This window comes from Cricetulus griseus (genome assembly GCF_003668045.3).
Source record: "Cricetulus griseus strain 17A/GY chromosome 1 unlocalized genomic scaffold, alternate assembly CriGri-PICRH-1.0 chr1_0, whole genome shotgun sequence".
Taxonomy (NCBI): Eukaryota; Metazoa; Chordata; class Mammalia; order Rodentia; family Cricetidae; genus Cricetulus; species Cricetulus griseus.
The window spans coordinates 22,708,048-22,721,246 of NW_023276806.1; the positions used below are offsets into that span (position 1 = coordinate 22,708,048).

At 40.0% G+C, this 13,199-nt stretch overlaps 1 protein-coding gene across 3 annotated transcripts in view; it reads right to left on the reverse strand.

Moving 5' to 3' along the window:
* The window catches only part of LOC100752571 (serine/threonine-protein phosphatase 2B catalytic subunit alpha isoform), a 281,243-nt gene that overhangs the window by 96,816 nt on the left and 171,228 nt on the right, over positions 1 to 13,199 (reverse strand). The gene's annotated exons all lie outside the window — the stretch shown is intronic.

Here is a 13,199-nt window from a genome sequence, read left to right on the forward strand (position 1 = left end):
CAATTTGTAATCATTTGATCTCTGTTTGCTAAAGGAGAATTTCCCACAAACCTGTTCTTGGCTCAGGACAGAGAGACTTCTGTTTCTCTACATGGTTCAAATTAATGTGCACCCATGTTGGGTTCTGAGTGCAGAATCCAGCACAGAGGTACCAGTAATTACCACTCCTCTCCAACACACACACACACACACACACACACACACACACACACACACACACACACACACTATTGCTCTTCAAGACCTTGATTTCATCAGACATGCAGGCATCCTATGCACACACTGTCAAATTCATGCCAGGTGTATGCCAGGTGACTTGCACAGCTCATAATGGCACTCAAAGGTATGGCCATGGCCTGTCAGACCTTGAGGACGATTTCTTTTCATCTGTTATCTTTCTTCTATGGATAAAGTGCATTAATCCTGTGCTTTAGAATGGCAGGCAGGCAGGCAGGCGGAAGGAAGGAAGGAAGGAAGGAAGGGAAGAAGCAAAGAAAGAGAGAAAAAAAGAAAGAAACCTATTCCCTAACTCCTATTTAAAAAACATTTTTTTTCATCCTTTACTTTTGAATTCACTTCTGGTAAAAGTCAAACACATCTGTGCCCAGATCATAAATACTATGTTATTATCAAAGAGACATGATACCAGCCCTACTGTGTAGAGAGCTGATAGCTCCAAAAATATTCAACGTATACAAGTTCAGAATTAGAGGACTGGCTGCCTCCCAATCTGCAGACACATGCTTCTTCTAGACACAAGTTAGAAATGAACATAAACACTATTATCAGTCTCTAGCATTCTTCTCATATAAAGCAAATCAAAGTAAGTAGATTTAAAGGTGTCAACTTGGTTATCTGGGAGATGTCTTTTAGTAGCAGTTTGTTGTTAAACAATACTGAATGGTTTGGCTTAGTTGCTCATGACTCAAAAAGAGAGGCCATGACACAATGGAAACAGAGAGGACACAATCTCAAGATGACAAGACTCATGTTTCTTAGGTCTGCTCACAAACTCTACAGGGGCCTCCTATTTGAATCAAATAAAAGATAAGGGCCTCATTGTCAGTCCCCCAGATCACCCTCAATCCCCAGGGTCCTTTTTGCCTAGTTCCTTACTCTGCTACATGGCCATGGTGCTCATAGGGTTCCTTAACTAAAAGTGCAGCCCGCATCTCAGAGCCTTTGAGCTTTCTCTTCCTACACACCTGTCTCAATCATGTGCTTGCTGTCCCTCTTATTCTAGTGTGGCTTCATCTTTTCTGATTCCAGGTCTTACATTTGCTCCTTACATACCCATGCTCATCCTTTTGCAGTCCCCAGAGCATCTGTTACACACCTGTATATGAAGTAGGAGCATGATTCTGTGCCATCCTGGGGGTGGGTGGGTGGTGTTCACCAGGTGCAGATGTGTGGAGACCAGAGGTGCCCTTAGGCTGCCTTCCTCTATTGCTCCCTACTTTATTTGACTGAGACAGTGTCTTCTACCTAACCTAAGAGTTTGCCAGAGGGTGAGTGAACCCTGGAATCTCTGTCTTCCTCCACAGTGCTAGGTGCATCCAGCTTTCACACAGGTGCTAGATATCCCAGCTCAGATCCTGTTTGCACAGTTAGCACGTTACCTACTGAGCTATCGACATTTTCCCCCATTAACCATTAACATCTAATACGTTTGCTTATCTCTCCCTACTAGAACAAAATTCCAGACATCAGAACCTTCTTTCTTTTTTCCCCAATCCCAGGGTATAGCCACTGACCATGCTAGAAAGATTCTAGAGTGCATGAACGGCTGTAGAACAATGCTACTTGACATGAGCATGGTAATGACAAGAGAAAGAGTACAGTTGTCAAGCATTTGAGATCAACTAGAGGAAGAACAACACAGAAAACAAAACAAAACAAAAAAGAGATGTTGTTGACTGTAACTTATCTGACCATATAAAGAAAGTGGGCAACACATTTAAGGTCTTGACCAAAAACTTAGCACAGAAGGAAATTACACTAGACTGGGAGAATTCCTGCCCCCTGGATATCTACAGATAGCTGCAAAGAAGCAAAGATTTGATAGCTACTGAATTGCACTTGGTGTCATTTCCCACCAGGAGCCTGGAGACACACACAGTTAGTGTGATTGCTTGCCTGCCGCAGACTTTTACTACAAGGCAGAATGGTGAGTGAGTCTACAGTGACCGGAAGGCAATGAGAAGGCAGGGCAATGGAGACTGTGAGAAAGCGGAGAGCCACACATCCTGGAGAACACACATGGTGGACTTTGTGAACAGTAGTGCAATGCCTGCCACTCAAAAATTTCTATTATGTGCCCACACCGCTTAGCTTCATCCTCTCTTTTTCCAAGGAATAACTACGAACTTTTGCAACACATTTGGTAACTGCAAACAGGACTTACAAGCGATTGCATGCAAGCTTGGTAACCCAAGAACTGGAGAGGTTGAGGAGGAGGATTGCTCTGAGTGCGAATCCAGCATCATTTACACTAACCTATGCTTTCTTGTGCCAGCCTGCCTCAAACAAAACATACATACGCCAGAAAACAAAACCAGACATCATCCTATCCCATACATTTTCCCACGAAGAGGCAGCTGGGGTCTCAAGAGTCTAAGCGCATTGTCAAGAGCTGATGACCAAAATGCCACAGTTCATGACAGCCAAGGGTGGCATTCTCTGCTGATGAGTGATGTAAGCATTGTAGATACAGAGCACGACTCCAGTGCTGAGCTTGGTATATGTTACTGTGCCATTGGCCAGACCTCATTCCCGGACATCCTTCAAGTGGGGCCTCGTCTATCTGCAGGTACATTCAGCACAAATTTAATTCCTACCACACACACAGGCTGGGATCACATTCTTCAATTACAATTACTTCAATTATCCCTTTGTTATTACAGACCCTTTCTTTTCCAAACAGCACTCCAGTGTTCTCAGGGTCCACACTCCACCATTCATATTCAAACCTTCTGTTTAGTTCTAATTTCTTTTCTAAATATTTCATTCTGTTTTTCAAAGAAACACTTGTGGATATTTTATGGCCACAAAACATTGCCTATGGGGCTGGAAAGATTCTCGAGGATCAGGGTTTGGCTCCCAGAACCCACAGGGTGACTCACAATTGCCTGTAACTCCAGTTCCAGGGGGTCTGATAGCTCCTTCTGGCCTCTGCAGGCACAAGGTACACACATGATGCGCAGATGTATGCAGGCAACATACCAATACACATATTGTATGAATAATAAGATGAAATATGTGTTTTAAAATCTTCGCTCAGCCCTATTATACGATTTTGCTACAGATATGGATTATTTACCAAGCAAGCTGCCCAAAGAATGGTCACCTCCATTCAGGACCTTCCTCAGCTCTCTGTGACCCTTAACTCACTGTAACAGGACACCTTGCACCTGGCTAGTAGGCACTTTGCAGTCCTTCCCCTTAACAGTATCCCTAGTGTTCCCCTCACCCGCCTTGCCTCTCTTCCTTCTGTTTTCATTAAATGCAGTATTATCTGCAGCTGTGTCATCACTCAGCCTCCTTCTTAATTACCCCATGTATTTCCGTGGTTTCCTATTGGTGACAAAATGATAGCCAGTGTCATTGAATACAATAAGTCAGCGTTCACAGTGGACAATATTAACAAGATATTTCTTGGGGGGGGTGCTCTAGAAAATTCTGGCAGCTATTATAACTGACTAACTCTAAATGTCATCCAAAGTACTCATATTCCTGTTTTCTAAGAGGAATCTTTTGTCTTTAGTCAGACCTGCTCTTGTATACATAGTGTCCTGGGTGGTGACATAATTATCTATCTAGTCATATAAACCAAAAAGCTGAAAATCACCCTAGATTTCTCTTTCTACCCATCATCACCTTCTCTAGACATCTTAATGTTTATTAAATTCCATTTGTTTTACAAACTGTGCTGTCACTGCTTATATCTTTGGTCAAGGCTTGTCTGGACTCTGCATGACACTTTCCACTTGCTCTGCCTTCTGTCTTGCACCACACAATGTCCCTTTCAGAGGCCCAAATGGATGAAGTGCAGTAGTAAAGCACATCATAAATGGGTGTCTTTCCCTTTTAATCTTCTGGAGTGTCCTATGTAATGAAGTTCAAACAGTTTACAAAGGAGCAAATGAGACTTTCCCCTGTTAAAAACACCCTGCCCCGTGACTACCCTCAGCCTAATGGTTTTCCAAACACAGCAAGTTCTAACACATCTACTCCTTGGCCACAGTGCTCTAGAATGATTTTTCCATTAGCCTGGTGATCTTGGTATAAGCACCTATTCACCCACTGAAAACATGGATCAGATTCGAAGCCAGCACCCTTGATGGGGTCTCACAAAGCTCTCCCTTTGTGCCCTCTATCCTTTGCAAATAGTTCTTCAGAGTTTTGCATGTTTTATATATATAATACATGTTTAAAAATCTTTCCCCTGCTAACACTAAGGAGACACTGAAGGGGAATATATATAGGCTTTATCCCTCATCCAAAAGCTTGGGATCAAAAGTGTTTCAATTTTAAAACACGTGCAACCTGCACAGTGAGACACTGGAGGGAAAGTCCAAGTCTAAACACTAAATCCATTCTTATTTCTGCCCACTTTACAGTCAAGCCTGCAGGTAATTCTGTATTTATTTTTAGTATGTCTGTTTTTGCTGTTGTCATTGTTTTGAGCAGGGGTCTCTCCCTGTAGGCCAGGTTGGTCAGCACCCTCCTGTCTCAGCTTTCTGAATACCAGGATTGTAAGTGGGTGATACAATGCTGGTTTCTGTACCCATAAGCATGTTGACTGCAATTTATCATGTAATATCACATGCCAAATTTGTCACTTATGGTGTCACATAATCACGCAAAAAGTTTCAGATTTTGAAGCATTTCAAACATAGGTGCTCACCACATATCCAACAAGTTTATAAGCCTTAGATCTTAGAAATCTAAGTAACACACAGTTTTAGCCCAAGTAGAAGAACAAATGTCCTATTGAGTTTCTCCAATAATCTTCTAGATGTGCTCTGAGCTTGGTCAATGACACTAAGGAACCTGCTTTCAAGCTTGGATATTCCTCTGAATGACAGAAATTACATGCAAGGCTCTATGTGTCTATAGGCAGTGCTGTCCAGAATTATTTCATAAACTAAGGTTTGAAATACATCATGAATTACACTCCAGGTTAGGCAAGGTGGTAGACTCCTGGAATCCCAGGACTTTGGACTTGGCGGCAGGAGGTTCAGGATTACAAAGTCATCATTGGGACATAGTGATTTCAAAGCCATCTTGGGCAATATGGAATTTTATCGATAATACATAAATAAACACCAGAAGCCATTCAGAAATATATACATATAAAATTTATTGATGTTTTGTAATTTTTTATATGATGTACTGGTATTTTCTTTCTTAACCTAGTTCTTTAAGATAAGATAAAAATTCTGGATTGACACACTCAATTGCTCAACTGCTGATGGGTTGCAAGGCCTGTCTGTGTTCTGGAAAATCTTGTATGTGTTACCTGAAAACAGTATCCTCAGGGACTCTGCTTTCTTTATGCTTACCTAAACTCTAGGTTTCTGGAAACACTATATCTGTCTTAATTAAGGGGGGAAAGTTATACACTATCTGAAGAGAAGTAACAGCTACTTCTTTGAAGTTCACACATTGATTTAACTATGGAAACATGATGGTCTTGGCTTTAATGATTATATATAAAAGCATTTTGTTTACAAGCTTTCATCTTACAATCATCATGAATGCTAATCATTTCCTGTGAACTTGGCTTTACATTTTATTTAGTTTTAAAAAGCTATTTATTCACAAGTGATTACAAAGTAAACCCCAGTATTGTTTGGATAATGCTGTAAGGAGACTGAATTTAAAAGAGTTCATTCATGCCTTTCTCCAGTCATGCTTAAAATTGCAGGTGTCACCTACACGATTGTGTTTAATGTGATGTAGATTGTCTAAAGTTCCTAAGACCATGGGGTCCATATATTTGCTGATTTATCCAGAGGCGCATCAAACAACAGTAAGATTAGATTGGGAGAACGAAATCCAGCTACCATTTACTAAGTGTGGGTACATGTTACACAATACTCTGTAATGAGCATCATTGAGTAACTTCTTTATCATTTTTGATTCTCTTGACATCCCAAGGTGGCCTCTACTGACAATGGCTACATTAAGTAATGGGATTTGGAAACAGAGTTAAGATTTCATGGGATCACTATGAAAAGCAGTCACATATTATTGACTATATACTTAATGTTGGACCCCGAGGCTTACATACACTGTCTCATTTGGTTTGTACAACCTCATGTGACACAGTCACTGCTTTTATATCCATTTGTCAGATTAGAGGAATAATGCAAAGAAAGGAGATGAAAACAGAACACATGGCTACCACGTACATCAGCTAGGGACTGAACATAGATTTGCCCCATAATATAAGCTATTCTCACTGGAGTTGTCCAGGGCAGAGAGCTAAGAGCGTGTGTGTGTGTGTGTGTGTGTGTGTGTGTGTGTGTGTGTGTGTGTGTGTGTGTGTGTGTGTGTGTGTGTGTGTGTTTAGCATGCCCAGGTGTATACATGCAGAGGCCAGAGAAGAGCATTGGGAGTCTTGTTCTATTGCTCTCCGACTTATTTTTTAAGACAGGGATTCTAATCAAACCCAATGCTTTGTCTTGGTCAGCCTAGCTGGCCATCTACCTCATGGGGTCTGCCCAGCTAGGTTGTGGGGTTTGCCAGTCTCTGCTATCTAGTGTGGCAGTCACAGACAAGCGTGGTCATGTCCAGATCTTTTATGGCTATGGAGAACTCAGATCCTCTTGCTTTAACATCAAGCTATTTTGCCCAATGAGTCATCATCCCAGCCCAATTCACTGCACTTCTGCCAATAAATATAGTGAACTTTCAACAACAGATACAGTGAAAGATTCAGAACTTGGTTGTTTTATTTTTTGACAGATAATTTTCCACTCTTTAAAAATTATTCTTTAGAGCATGCATTTAAATCCTCTCTTAATTCCTTTTATATTTCATTAAAAGTCACTGCATTCTTAAATAATTCAAGACACAGTATCACTCAAACACCCTAAGTAGGAGGTTGCTAGTTTGCAGGAGTGTAGGATCAAAGATTCAGAAGATGGCTTTTATCTGACAATATCAAAGGCCACTAACTAAAAAAGGATACAGAGTTCCTAGTGCAGTAAAAAGAAAAAGCTGAGTCCATTGAAATATAATACAGGAATGTTGGCACACAGGTAATTCAGAAATGATTACCTCTGCTATTTGAAACTCAACCATCCTGTATTCTCTCCAAGAGTCATTCTTTCAAATGGGAAATCTACTGAGTGGGTTTGCTACAAGGGCCATTCCCCCTGCTTTGTATTCTCCCATAGGTAATCACCATACACAGATAGGCACAGGAGACCATGCACACTCATGCATGCAGGTACACACACACACACACACACACACACATTTATAGATTAAAATACACATTTATGCCTCCTACAGCACATTTATGCCTCCTACAGCTAATAGTTTATTCAGTAAAATAGCTGGAATTTATCATTTAGAAACTACAAAACCATTCAAGAAGCCTAGTTATCTTTCCAGGTTGAATCAAGTCTCTAGTCATTAGGACATTCAGGTGTTTCTACAATCTCACCAATTAAGCAGATTGACTGCTTCCCCTAAGCTCCACATCTCTTGCTTAAATAGATAGAATCAGAGAGTTCCAATGGTTTCCAGCATCTGCCAGGAAATGATAATAATAGTGTTTCAAAGTGTTTACCTCAATTCTTTCATCCAAAATATGACTAAAATGAAATAATCCTTTCCTGTAGGCTCTAACCAAATCAGTATTAATCTTAAATTGAAGTTAATTTCTGTCACAATACCTAAGCTCCCCAAAATTAAAAAGACATTTTTAAATATTAGACAGACGTCTTCCTTTCTGATATAGATATGAAATTTAAAAAATGAGCTAAGAGAGTAGCTGTGACTTCACCAACTTTTAAAATTATATATTCATTTTTATAATTGCATCAGCCTTAATATCTCCATTGCAATTTGTGAAATTTTACAACTCTGTAATACAGGTTTCCATAGAAATATATCTAATCAATCTGCTCTAGTTGTCTACTAATTTATTAAAGGTCTTTATGATGAAGCACAATCTCTTTTTCTAAATACAGAAATTCAGATGTTATGGGGGTCATATGTTTTTTCTTTTTGGGTTTTTTTCATTCATTTATTTAGCTCATAAATAAGTCATGCACAATTATGATACACAATACAGTATTTCACAATGGCATGATTAGGTTAAACTAATTAACATGTTATCTCACACATATTCATCATTTTTGTTTTGAGAACACTTAAAGTATACTATCTCACAACTTTTAAAATATAGAATATTGTTATCAGCCATATTTATCATGCTCTCAGTAGACCTCGACTTCACAGAGTCCATGCCTCTTGTCCAACTGCAGTTTTATATCCTTAAACCAATCCTTTCCCCATTGTTAATAGACCCACATTGAGGCCTAATCAGAGTATCAAAGTCAATTGCATACACCTGTCTTTTTGGTTTTTTTGACATGAGGTTTCTCTGTTCTGGCTGTCCTGGAACTCACTCACTCTGTAGAGCAAGCTGGCCTTGAACTCATAGATACCCACCTGTCTCTGCCTCCCAAGTGCTGGGACTAAAGGCATGCACTGCCACTGCCACCACCACCTGGCATAATTTATTTTTGAAAGTTACAAATACAAGATTCTTTAGAGATAGTAATATCTTGCTGTCCCATCTAACAGGTAGAATGGCTTTGTTCATTGACTTTCTAGATGAATAAGTATACAGAATGAAACAGGTAACAAGGCTGCAGCTGGTGGCCAGAAAGCACTTCCAGAAAGGCACCTGGTGCCTGGGCAAGCATGGTCTCACAGAAGGCAACTGTACCATCACACAGAGGAAACAGCAGGGCAGGGGGCACTGAGGAAAGTCCTCTCAAAGACACCACCACCAGGACTTCAACATTGAGCATTTGTTTAAAAGTGAGAGAACTGGCATCTGTCTCAGGATATCCCAGTACCACATTCCAAACCAGAAAACCATATTATGAAAACACCGTGTGTTCATATATTTCAGTTGGCACTGTGGCACATGTTAAAAATCTCAGCACCTGGATGGCTGGTGCAAAAGGATCTTGGGTCACTCTGGGTTACCCAGTCAGACCTTGTCTCCAATAAGAGAAAGGAAAGAAAGAAAAAAAGAAGCAAAAACAGAGAAGCCAGGGAGGGAGGGCGGGCAAACATTTCCCCTGGTTCTTATCATGTTTACTGGTCTGTCACATTAAGATTAAAGACAGTTTGAGATTTTACTTCTTGGTGAGGTTTCCTATTTTATTTGAAAAACTAACAACTTTCAGAAATTGATACATTTAGAACTGCCTCTATGGAAGCTGCTACATTCATATCTTTGAAACTAGGAGCAAATATAAAATGTAACATTAAATTCTAAAGCAGTTACTTGAGAATAAAGGAGATAAATGAGAGTTAGGAGTCTTGATGAACCCTATGAGCCGTTCCTGTGTCTTTAACCTCACATCAACACTGATAGGGGAAGAAGTATAGGACGCACCATGTTAAACATGGCCACCTGGGCCTCACTGCCTTTCTTACTTAACTCATCTGACAGAAAACACTGCCACAGATGTGTTGCCTATGTTTAAAACCAATGAGTGTGTTAATGAGAAGAAAAGAACTTGATTTCGCTCTCCAGCTTACAGAACTAAAAGATTACTTATGAGATCCTATCTTAATTCAACTACAAAGAGAAAGGAGAAAGTAAGACATTAATCTAAATGAACCATTTCTACTATTGCGTCAAAGCACAATAAGCAAAAAAGGTATGTTATGTACACACACAGTAAATAAAATAAATACATGTGATAAAATGAAAAATAAATACAATAAGTCTATTGCCCACCTAACACTCTTTCTATTTTATGGATTATCATGATACAAGGTCATGGGTGGTTACTCAAGATCTGAAATAGAGTGATCTAAATCCAGGGCCTGGAAGCTCCATCACTAAACTATATTGTCATAGGTTTGGACAGAGTTCTGATGTGTACACCTTTACTAGCTCCTCCTTATAAAGACTAAGATGGAAAGAATAAACTCCCCAGAATGTAAAGAAAGTTAAAAGATTCTGAATAGGTCTGTTGTTCTTAAAAAGATAAAGTCTTAGGCTGGAGAGATGACTCAGATGTTAGGAGCACTGACTGACCTTCCAGAGGTCCCGAGTTCAATTCCCAGCAACTACATGGTGACCCACAGCTATCTATAATGAGATCGGGTGCCCTCTCCTGTACACATAATAAATAAATAAATCTTTAAAAACAGATAAAAGCCAAAATATTTTACACTCATGCCTTGGCATCCATGACCAAGAGGCTCCCTAAATCCTCAACAGCATCAACCACAAACTTACTTTCCTTATGAAACTTGCAAATCACATGTGGGCATGCTCTAATAAACTTTAAGTCATCTCTACATTACAGAATAGCAGTCAGAGGTAAGAGAGTGGCTACAAGTTACAGTCCAGCTTGGTCTACATATGAGTTCTAGGCCAGCCAGGACTACAAACGAGACTCAGTCTCAAAAAACACAAAAACAACATAAAAATGTGACGTATTGTTATTCCACTGTATCATTACAATTTGTGAGTTCCATACAACAAGAGCTCAGTATTATTTCTGATTTGTGTTTGGCTGAATCAATAAACTCAGAACCAAGAGGTACAGAGAGCTCACTGGGCTCATCAGCTTATTCCACAGTGCACCTGGCATCCTGAATCTGGCAGCTTGAAGGTTCCTGTAAATTCTCAGATTGTTCCCCTGTTAGCTCCTGAGCTCTGAGATTCTGAGAGTGCTGGCAAGTGCTGCACAGTATGAGGAGAGAGCCACAAGGAGACAGAAGGCCTGAGCAAGGGCTGCCTACTCTCCTAACAAAAACCTCCCGTGTCCCTTAGTTCCCAAATCAAGTTAACTCTTGTCCTGCTGGCATCACATAATTACATAGAGAACATGTACTACATTTCTTTGTACCCCAAATAACTTTATGTAGCCATCACAGAGCTACAGTGGTGTCAGAGGCACAGAGGTGTCAGGGAGGTGGTAATCTATCATCATTTCCCATTTAACTCACCAGAAGCACAGCAGGCCCCAACTGAAGAAAAAACACTGATAAAGAAGGCTTTGTGTGCAGCACACTGTAGAGAATAAAGAAATTACCACCCCTATGGCATTCACACAGTACTCCACTGCCCCTTCAAACTCCAGATTCCACTGCTGCACACAGGTCATTCAGAGGAAACCAATACAGCCCTAGTCCTCAGAGAAAGGGACTCTCCCTTTTTCATGTGTGAGTCTCACAGATCCAAACTCCTACATTATTAAATTCTATGTAGCCAAGAACAATTAGTTTAAAGAAAAAGAAATCACATAACCTAGGTCAAAATGTTGTGTGTTACAATACCCAAAAGCCAAGTCCTATGGTTTTAGGCTGGTGTGGCTTCATTATTAACACCAGACATTGCTTGTTTGTTTGTATTTACAGTAAAGCTTCACTGTGTCTGTCAAACCAACAATTCCGCATGTAGCCAGGTCGGTCTGGAACTCAGTGCTGTGATTACAGGCATGGGATTAAATGTGATGACTTGTCTGGCTACTTTGCTTTTGCTGCTACTAACTCTCTGGACAGTGCTATGTTACTTCTTCCCTAGGGACCATGATCATGAGCATTCAGGATTTGAATATAATGTTTGCTATGACCAATGGTCATCTATTTAAAATTGCATTATGATGAAATTCAACACAGTTACATTTCCACAAAGAAACATTCGCTCGTTTTCATATAAAAAAGAAATAATGGATTACTCTCAGATTTTAGCTAAGCTAAAGTGTCCTCTTTCGCTGCACGTACTCTGAAAATCAAATCCAGAGAGAACTCATGGCAGCATATGAAGAATGATAACGCCATAAGAATCGCCGGAGATACAGAACTTGAAAATGCTGGTCAAATATTTGCCTTAGGAAGTCAGTAAACAGATACAAAATGCATCTTTGGGGGCTGGAAAAAGGGCTCAAGGCTTAAGAATGGATGCTCTGCTTGCAGAGGACTAGAGTTCAGTTCCCAGCACTAATGTTGGGCAGCTCACAACCTTAACTAGGGTACCCAACAACACAAATGCAGATACACATACACATACACCAAAACAAGCTATCTTAAAAAAAAAACGGGGAACCACGGTAAACTTTTTAAAAGCATTTTTAAATACACGTGGAAAATACCCATGCCACGCTGACTCAGCACAAGGCAGTGAGGGTAAGAGATCCTGGGACTGGATAAGAAAATCACTAATGAAACCTTTAAAAGATCATTTTTATTTTTATTTATGTGTATCTGGGTACCACATGCCTGCAGTGCCCACAGAGGCCAGAAGAAGGAACTGAATCACCTAAACTGGAGGTACAGCTAGAAATGAGCCACTATGTGAGTGCTGGGAATCGAACCCTGGTCCTTTGGAAGAGCAGCCAGTGCTGTTAAGTCCTGAGCCATCTGTCCAATCACAGCACCTGAGACTTTTGTAAGTAAAGTTATTAATGTAGAATTTATTGGCTACTCAAAGAATCATTTTTTTTTAATGAACTACCTTTAAAGACTGTTTAGACTCAACTGATCACCTTCTGCTGAAGAATCATTTTCTCACTAGCATTGCAGAGTGCTAAATGGTGATTCTGACTTGAAAGTAAGAAAGAAGGCCATTGTTAATTTGCTGTTAATTCTGCAACAAGAAAATTGCAAACCAAAGTGCAATAATGGAACTCACGGGTTAACTTGCCTAGAAACAGGTTTCTCATCAGGAAGTTCATTCAGTCCTTGCTCAACTTTTTTTTTTTTTCTTTTTATCAGTGAATCCGCCAATCAGCAAATACTTAAGATAACCACCCATGAGGCAGGAACAGTATTACACAACGGAGAGGGAGATATGGCCAGGCAAGCATAAAAATAAAAAGTAATTTAAAAAAAAAAAAGTCTACAAAGGAACGCAGATAATACAGGCCAGGGAATGCTTGATTAGGAGTGGATTTAAAAGCACTAATCGTAAGGAAAGGATAATC